The 10,234-nt window shown below is 43.2% G+C and overlaps 1 protein-coding gene across 1 annotated transcript in view; it reads left to right on the top strand.

The window, feature by feature from the left end:
• Positions 1-3,146: 3,146 nt before the first annotated feature.
• The window catches only part of gpr156 (G protein-coupled receptor 156), a 23,179-nt gene continuing 16,091 nt past the window's right edge, over positions 3,147-10,234 (top strand). Inside the window, exon 1 of the mRNA XM_048239614.1 lies at positions 3,147-3,473. The gene's annotated coding sequence lies outside the window, so the exon portion shown is untranslated. The remainder of the gene's footprint in view (positions 3,474-10,234) is intronic.

Raw genomic sequence — 10,234 nt, 5'->3', positions numbered from 1 at the left:
CCGCCACCTTACGTTGAGCGGCCCGAATTAAATATTTAAGCAGGCCTTTTTTTCAGGCCTGGATTGGAGTGTGTTCACAGCTGCTTTGAAGGTGAACTTGATCCAGGCCACTGAAACTGATCCCCCATTCAGCGTGTGTAAAGTGAGAAGAGCAAACACCGTAGGGTCTCAGTAGACGACACGGGCGTGTGTCAACCGATCCAGATATGGTAATGAAAGACAGCAGGTACACAGCAACTCTTTAACTCGCCGATCTCAAAGATGCTGGTGATGAAGCTTTTGAAAAATTATAGTCTAAGATTAGCGGTCTTAAGAAAAGTTTATGATCTCCTAGACAGTAATGCTTTTACTGCATGGAATCCCGAATCGTTTAGGGTTGGATAAGTGACATAGCTGTGGCGAAGCACTCAGGACTCTTTGAGTGGCATGATAATTATAAGTGGTGGGATTAGGGACAGACTGTAAAGGATTTCAGGTACCACAAATTTCTGCCATTTTATAGAAGTGAGGCCCAAAGCTGTTTTTGTCCTGTGTTTGATAAGGGTGTGATGCAGGACGATGGGATGCAGATATGAGGATACACACATGCACACACGCACACACACATGCACACACACACACACACGCACACACACGCACACACACACACACACACACACACACACGCACACACACACGCACACACACACACACACACACACACACACACACAGATTCAGGCATCTTAAAACTGAGCTGTTTAATGTGGCGAGCCACACGGGGCTTGAACTGGCTTTCCCAGCCCTTAACTGTGCTGCCGCAGACACCACTCACCACCAGGCCGCACATGCCTCAGCAGTCGGCCCTGCGCAGGACACATCCTGCCCCATCCTGCCCCGCTGTGGGCACCAGGGGTATGGGCACGGGCCATCAGGGTTAGACCAGGGTTAGACATCGCGTGGTTTCTCTTGACGTGGTGCGCTGCCCAGCGTCTTGGTGTGAGAGAGGAAGATAGAGAGAGAGAGAGAGAGAGAGACTGTGTGTATGTGTGTGTGTGTGTGAGTGTGTGTGAGAGAGAGCGCGAGAGAGAGAGAGAGTTGTGGTGTGGTGTGGTAGTGGTGACAAGCTTCAGAGTTTACATTTGATGACAGTGGGTGGAACACACGGTTCACAATGACAGGGCCTGAGAAATTCTGACGGTGGCTTGTCTGCATGATCTGAAAAATCCTTTCAAGACACAACTGACAGTATGTGTTTCTGGTAACACAAAATACTAAGACACAATTCTCTTAAGAGTGCCAGAGGTGTTAACATGTAGGTGTAACATCTATCTGTAACACCAGTACAGTAACTGTTTTCACCCAATGGCCCATATGCTGACATCTTTCCCTAATGATAGTAAACAGTGCCCTCTGCTGGGCCAAAAGCAAAACCAATTTTCACTAGGCAGGTTCAAACTATTGGATATTGTCAATCAGAGGATATTGGTCAAGGTAGAAATTATAGGATTAAGGGATTTTTTGTGTGAGTTTGAGTTACTCATTTGTATTAACCTGGAAGCTTTACAACACCTCTAGGTAGTACGTCATTGGGCCTTTTTCCTGAAAGACCATCATCCATATGGTCCAAATAGCATCACATTCCAAAGCCATGCATGTTGATAGAAAAGGAAAAAACCCCACAAATCAACTACCTTTCACTCTCCCTGCAGCAGGCTATCTGTTTCCAGCCCTTTTATGGATTGCCCTGTGATTGGAAGGGAAACAGGAAAACATGTGTGGGAAGTGGTGCGATGCTGAAAATTATGTCTCTCTGAACAGTCACCACTGATGCACATAGTATCAGTATAGGGTTATGGCAATGTACATATGTTATTATGGCAATGCAAGTCTAAAATCACAAAATGACAAAATTCAATACATGGTTTATGGTTTGTCTCCTAGCACTGCAAGCCTATTCCACCATATTTATCCTCTCTTCTCAATTTTCAATCATCATCTTCTCGCTCTCTCTCTCTCAGACACACACACACACACACACACACACACACACTATCTCTCTTTCTCTTTCTCTGTCTCACCCCAAACCACAGAAGCAATGACACTCCCTTGCCAGGAATGACCCGTGTGCCGCTCATAGCATAAATCCCCGTGAAGGCTTAATAACACCCTCCGCCTAGGCGGTTTGCGGCTGGTGGAACGACAGCTCAAGAATGTTACCTGGAGTTGCGCAGAAAAAGACAAACGAGTATTGCATGAAAAGACGCACCTTTGAACCCTTCAAATCCAATGTAAGCATTTGAGATCATTCCGAGTCTTGACACGCGTGTTACCGACGTGCACCCCCCCTCCCCCTTAATAAGCATGACCAACCTCTCTGCCTGTAGATTTCGCTCTGTAGTTTTTATAAACATGACTGTGTGTATCTTTCCACTGGGCCAGCTGCGTATTTTCGTTATTTATTTGGCTTGGTGTCGACCTCCCATGGTGGTATGTATTAGAGAGCAATGGCTTACACTTTGTCCCATACGCCACCCTGCCCCAAGGGACAGACTGGGAGCTTATCATCCTGTCACAATACATGGATGAAATAGCCACTGTAGTGTCAACGTCACCTCGTGTTATGTCAATGACTGTTATTGATGAAATGTAGCTATAACGCGAGTTATTGTGTGCTCTCCAATAAAAATCGGATACGGACCATTTCCTATATGGGTAAAGGCGCAAGAATGGCGTGGAAATAAGCATGATCCATGAAGGGATTCTGGATGGTTCCATAAACATCTGACTAAAGATACTGAATGTTTGAGGTCTTTCATCATAATCCGATTAATTTATCCGCTGCATTCTGATGGAAAGTGGGTGGCTTTGAGCCTACCTTTGTACAAGGCAAAGCTGTGTATCTTCGACCTTAGCTATGAGTTTGGAGCTGTTTGTGATGCGCACGGTTTAGGAATAGGCTACAAACCAACTTGCCAAGTCTAGTCTCAGTTCATCTTTTTTCCGACATATTAATAGTAGTCGATACTAGACCGTTTACATTCATGACTGCTACACATGGCTCATCGTCTGACCCCCTCCGCCCCTAGCTGGGCTTCCTCCTCCTGTTGCTACCTATTAATTACATGGCTTCTCACTCTCTCACACTCCCTCCAATCCGCTGACATTCTCCTGACGCTCTGCTCTCCTGTCGAGGGACGCTTAGCCCTGCCACAAGATTCGCACTCTTGAGGTCCGCATTTGGAATTGGTTGCAACGACTAAACGCAAAGGAGTAGTTTGGTTTAGTTTTGTAGTTTGCGCTCAAAAAGGCGTCAGTTGCCGCTCAGTTGCCTTACAAACTTGACAGAGGACTGTTTGGGATGAGAGCGACGTGCGAATAAATGGGACCTTCTCTTTCATTTTCCGAAACTTCCACCATGGAGAGCCTGCGGTGGAACAATAATAGAATTATCCATGCGCCAGCCTGACACACAATATCTTACATTCGGCTCAGGTATGTTCTCTTGTTGTCTATATTTTGAGGTTCAACATTTCCTCATTGTGCGCTTTCCGGCCACAACTGACTAACTTGAGGTACTAAAATACCTGATTTAGTTGGCATAGCTTGCTTCGGCCCAATTGATTTTGGTTTGATAAAGTTTTTTGTCAGGTGATTAGGGACAAATGCAATTAAAGTGACAAAATGTAACGAAATGTGATACTGTAATGTAAAATAGCTTTCGTACAGGGTGAGCAGATTAACGAATGCGTTATGTTGGAGACCTTTGCGCAAATTGCGCAAATTCTGTGCCCCTTGTTTAGTATTTTATTACATAATAACGTGTCTGAATTATCAACGATAATATACTGGATGGTACTCAAATATACATTCATTGGTGTTCAGAGCGAAAAAAAACAAACAACGGCACCAAATCCAAAGTGACCGCCCATGGCGTGTGCCGTGTGGGGTTGAATGGTAGCGCTTTCATGTCTTTGGTCAAGGGATCAACTTTCCCCTCATTGGTTGCCACGGAGTCCGGGGGAGTTGATGGGGGGTATACTAATAAGTGGCATTCTTAAACTTGATCATCTTAGATTAAATTGCTAAACGGATTATAGGGTGAGGAGGAATGTTTCAATATTATCCACCCTCAAACACTGGCCAAGCTTTGTACACTCGTTGTAATTGCCGCATTTTCATTTGGAACTCAAACGGCGACCCTTTATAATCTTTAAAAAGAGAGATTGTATTTTGCCAGGAAACAAAGATGACTGAACTTGGGAGCTGCATTAATAAGGGAACTACATTAATAATAGAATGAAGTCAATGCCTTTATTGTGTGCAACTAAAAGGATCACGACCTTTGCGGTCATTGCAAAGTGGTATGCTCTTTCTTTACTGCCACTTAGTTTAACTAATCAGTTTAGTCCAATCCAGTGAAATGGATTATTAAACGATTTCAAGAACAGACAGAGCCGTGGAGAGAAGTAGAGGACAATGCAAAACTAGAGTGGGGCGTGAAGTCACGAGGTCACGGTTCTTCCTGTAACCGGTGCCCAATCAACCTCGTCATCCCCGGGGCAATGGCAATGGAGGGAACCTTTCTACAGTGGTGATAATATATCAGACAGTCTAGTCAAAAATAAAGGAAGAATTCGTTGCCTGCAACTTCATACAGATCATAAAATATTGCCTTCAGACCGCTGCACAATTTAATAATTGAATAGGGCGACTTGGCTACTGAGTTTCCGAACAGTGTGAATATACACATTACGCAGATTTAGCATTTATTGGCTATAGGCCTATTTTCCAACACAACCAAGCGATTTGTGTCACATCAGTGATTAACTAAATGTTTTAAATGTGACATTTCTTGAAAATGTGTTTAGTGCATAACCTGCTGCGAAATCAGTGACAGATCACAACAAAACGGCTCTCACGTAGTAGTGGCGTAGCCTCACTGTGCCCCATGACCTTTTGGCGGCCTCGCCTGTGAGAACTGTCGCAGAACTCTGAAACACAGGCAGAGACTGCTTCCCCCCGCTATTGCTGGCAGAAATTACAGAGGAAACGGGTCCCTCCTTAGCTCGCCTTGGCTGTCGTTGCTAGGTATTTGGTAACCTTTGACCTTTTCAAACTCTGTTTTCTAAAATGGCCCAGCACGCTTCACAAGCTGCTCTCGGCGGGCGGCGGGGCTCGCGCTGTCTGTTGAAACTCTCCCACGTGAACGCAGGAGAGCTCTGAGTGAAAAATGGTCGGAAATGCTTCTCTCCGCCGGCTGTGCCTGCAGGAAGCCGTAAACGATAGATCTAAAAAGGGAAAGATGACAATACAACTCGAGGAAGGAATTGTAGGCATTGTTTGAACAGCCATTGCTACAAGCATAGTTTCAATCCTATCTGTAAAGCGAAAGTTATTCCATTATGTTGGCTGTAAAAGTAGTTGTCAACATTGATATTTTTACTGTGGGAGGAGTACCGGAATGTTGGGAAATTAACATTCTAAAGAATATCTGGGTTCATTGAATTCAACATGGAATTTTAGAACCTTCAATTGTTGCGGAACTTAGAATGTTCAAAAACCTACACCTTTAAGGGTTAACTGTTTAACATTAGCATTAGCATGAACTGATTATGGACTAGGCCCATTGTAGTTTACAGTGCGTCCTATTGACATTTCTTCATGCGTTATTCATGTAAGTGGTTATGTTTCCTTTAGAGCTTGAATAGTATTCATTTCAAGAGCAATACTCGTTGCACCTCACCTGTGTTGAGGCCCTGTCCTGGTCTGGAGCTTGTTTTTTCTGTCATAATGTCTTAAAATGTGACCTCCAATAGCACACTCATGTCTGCCGGTGACCTTAAATTAGCCACTTCAGACTGCTTGAGGGTCCTCCCTCTCTTTGTCAATCAGTCATGTGCATGAAGGACAGTTTTACAATGCCCTGTCATCAGACTGTGTATGTGTGTTTGTGAGAGAGTTAGGCTACTGACTGTCTGGGTCACCTGTCTGTGGGAATAATATAAGTTTTATTGGGCTGAATACACTCATAGAAGCCTACTCATGCGTACACGCACACACACTGACAGGTGTAAGCCTCTGATCAACAAAAAGCAAAACAAAACTTCATCAAAGATTAGTCATCGGTAAACAGTCATATTTCTTTCCGTCACAGGCAAGACATCTTAAGTCATGATCACTTACTCACTTACAGACTCGTTCATCCCCCAACACACACACACACACACACACAGTCATCTAGCCTCAGGAATAACGTCTCTCTGCCTCTAGGGTTTAAAAGCAGGAAAACACTTAAGATCTGCCCCACCACACCAGCCAGAGTTCCCACGACAACAGACATCCTGGAGAGGTCACTGAAGGTCGACTTTACATTTAAAATTATGTCGCAAACTCTTGTATTCTTTTGGCTAGAATCTTTCAGTGACTCTTCCCAAAATTCCAATGACATGCAATTTTGTTTGTAAGTTAGTAAACATGTAGCAAAGCTCTAATTCCACGACTGACAGTAAACTAGACAGCACAGATGCTATGCTGGGTATGTGGTTTTTAAGTTGTGTGGGGAAAAAAAAATGAGAATTATCTAGGAAGACTGACTAGGCAATGTAATGTAAATATGCATTCTGGAAACTTACCCTCAAAACACACACACTCTCTCAAAGAGACAGAGCCAACAAGGCGACCTTTAGAAGAAAAAAAAACTGTATTGTGGATATACATAGTGTACACAGTACTATCAGTAGATGAATAAGCCTGTTGTTAAGTAGCCATATAAAATGATATGCAGTGGTATTGCTGTATTGTGGATATACATAGTGTACACAGTACTATCAGTAGATGAATAAGCCTGTTGTTAAGTAGCCATATAAAATGATATGCAGTGGTATTGCTGTATTGTGGATATACATAGTGTACACAGTACTATCAGTAGATGAATAAGCCTGTTGTTAAGTAGCCATATAAAATGATATGCAGTGGTATTGCTGTATTGTTGGATATACATAGTGTACACAGTACTATCAGTAGATGAATAAGCCTGTTGTTAAGTAGCCATATAAAATGATATGCAGTGGTATTGCTGTATTGTGGATATACATAGTGTACACAGTACTATCAGTAGATGAATAAGCCTGTTGTTAAGTAGCCATATAAAATGACATGCAGTGGTATTGCTGTATTGTGGATATACATAGTGTACACAGTACTATCAGTAGATGAATAAGCCTGTTGTTAAGTAGCCATATAAAATGATATGCAGTGGTATTGAATCACTGACTGAGTTTGACTATATGTTCTATATTCTCTTTGCCATTCACTAGAGAATTAAGGTTACTTTGTTGCTATGGAGTAGGATGAGAGGTACCTCCGATGGCACTGTATTAAAACCAGACCTGTTTCTGTAAAGAAAATCATTGTATGGGCTCAGGAACACTTCTGATAACCATTGTCTATGAGCTCAGTTTGATACTCAATTCAGAAATGCTAGTGTAAACTTTACCATGCAACAGCCAAAATTGTATTTGACATGATACAGAAATATCACCATCTTATTTAGGCCTGAGCTTGTTTAAAATGGACTGAGGTAAAGTGGAAAAAGGTCCTGTGGTTACACCAACAAAATATGCAATTATTTTTGGAAATCAGGGCCTATCCAAGTATCCAACCTATCCAACTTGTTTTAGTGTTCAGTTCGAAACCCAACATCTAACCAGCATTAGTGCCTACAGCATGGGCATCTTGCACATGGGGCAAGGCACAATCAATAACGAATGATGTATACATTTTGAGCAACATACAGTATACTGTCATCCAGGCAATGGCTTTTCCACGGAAGACCTTAAATATGTCAGGAAAACAGTACCAAAATGAATTCTGCACATATTTAAACAGTATTTCTCTACAATAGAGGAAGAGTTCAGGTGCCAAATGGCCTGTCTGCAGTCAAATTAGATCCATCATTGAATGACAAACATGATTAAGAATACCCATACTGTTGAGCAACTGAAATCCTATATCGGGCAGGAATGGGACAACATTTCATTCTCAAAACTCTAGAAACTGGTCTCCTCAGTTCCTAAACATTTACAGCATTTTATTAAATGAAGAGGTGAAGCCAAACAGTAGTAAATATACCCCAGTCCCAACTTTTTTGAAACATGTTGCTGGCATCAAATTCATAATCAACATATATTTTCACGAAATAGTAAAACTTGTAATTTTCATTTTACATGTTATATTGTTGTCTACGTCCTTTTTGCAGCTGAATATGAGTTTTCGAGATTTGTAGATTTTCACATTCTGTTTTTATTTGCATTTAACACAACATACCACATTTTTTGTTATTTGGAGTTATACATCCAAACCAAGAGTTAAACACTTAGACATGGAGAGAGAGAGAGAGAGAGATCCAGACACTGGCATATTTTCTCCTGTGATGCACCGAGTCTACATTGTACTATTTCCCCCAGACACCCTGAGACCACTCACATCCCTATAGACACAGACATAGAGCCTCAGACAGAAACCTGCCCTGTCACCAGATCCAAGTCACACCACTGACTCATCCACGTAGAAATGTACAGACACTATAACACAGACATCTCCCTATGCCCCTCATGCCGCCACATAAACGCAGGCATTCGTATCTCCAGCGGCAGTGATGTTTGTGGTGGCTACAACCACCCACACGCGTTGAGGGGAAAGTGGTGATTAGCTCTGGGGCGAGAGAGAGGGGGAAGTGGGCATCAGCTCTGGGGCGAGAGAGAGGGGGAAGTGGGCATCAGCTCTGGGGCGAGAGAGAGAGGGGGAAGTGGGGATCAGCTCTGGGGCGAGAGAGAGGGGGAAGTGGGGATCTGGTGATGTCACGGTGCATGGAACCCTTGCCCGTCAGCAGCGACGTGTCGGTACAGCACTCGCCATCTCATAAAAGCCCCAGGAGGTGGTGTGTGTGTGTGTGCCCGTTTCTGTGTATGTCATTGCGTATGTGTGTGTGCCTTTGTGAGGTGTGAGTGTTGTGTGTGCCTTTATGTGTGTGTGTGTGTGTGTATGCCCGTTTCTGTGTATGCCATTGCATATGTGTGTGTGCCTTTGTGAGGTGTGAGTGTTGTGTGTGCCTTTGTGTTGTGTGTGTGTGTGTGTGTCCCTAAATGTGAAACAGTTTGCATGACTACCCTCAGAGGATAAATGCTGTAGCATTATGCATGGGTTACATACTGTATATTTAAGTCACTCCTCGAAAGTGCTTTGGATAAAGTTTCAGGCAACACATATACACACATACACATGCAAATATGCATGCACTTCTGTATAAACCTATACATGACACGTAGTGTTACAAGCACTTTATGAAAGTTATGCGCTTAATTATATGTGCTTTTTGGAACTGTGTGGAGGTGGATTAAGATGGAGATTGTGGGCGTGATCAGTCCTAAAGTCTTTGTTTTCACTGTGCTCTTTGTCTTTGTTTTGCCGGGTGCTCTTTGGTGTCAAGCGAAGGCCAAAAAGAAAAGAGAGAAGAAAGTCTCCACACCAAGGCACTCCTTAAATTAAAATGTCTTTATTGACTGGACATGTCCTTTATGGACAGTTTAAAAATGCCTACGCAGAGCGCCATGCATGACCTCTTCAGGGCATAACACAACATGCATGGCCTTGTACTGTTTTGACCTTGGACTGTCATCGGCTGACATTAAACTGGAATGTTGTTCATGCACAATGAACAATAGAATAGAATAGAATACAGCAAAATTTGCTTGTGCAATCTCTAAAACAATACTCACTTTAAACTTGTAACACTATAGCAAGCTGTACATTTTAGAAAGTGGGCGTGGACGATGCCATCACTTATCTTCTACACAGGACACATTCTCACCTGGACAAGGGGAAAAGTGCTGTGAAAATCATATTCTTTGATTTCTGAAGTGCTTTTAACACCATCCAACCCCTCAGACTGGGAGACAAGCTCTTGCAGATGGGTGTGGACGCTCACCTGATAACCTGGATCACAGATTACCTGACGGAGCGACCACAGTTCGTCAGAATGAAGAACTGTCTCTCTGACACTGTGATCAGCAGCACCGGAGCGCCACAGGGAACTGTGCTCTCTCCAGTCCTGTTCACCTTGTACACATCTGACTTCTGCTACAACACTGAGTCATGCCACATGCAGAAGTTTTCTGACGATACTGCAATTGTGGGGTGTATCCAGAACGGGCAGGAGGAGGAGTACAGGAGCCTGGTGCAGGACTTTGTGCAAT

This window comes from Alosa alosa, chromosome 3, assembly GCF_017589495.1.
Source record: "Alosa alosa isolate M-15738 ecotype Scorff River chromosome 3, AALO_Geno_1.1, whole genome shotgun sequence".
Taxonomy (NCBI): Eukaryota; Metazoa; Chordata; class Actinopteri; order Clupeiformes; family Clupeidae; genus Alosa; species Alosa alosa.
The sequence above is the reverse complement of the archived record's forward strand: the minus strand, read 5'-3'. Positions and strand labels throughout refer to the sequence as shown.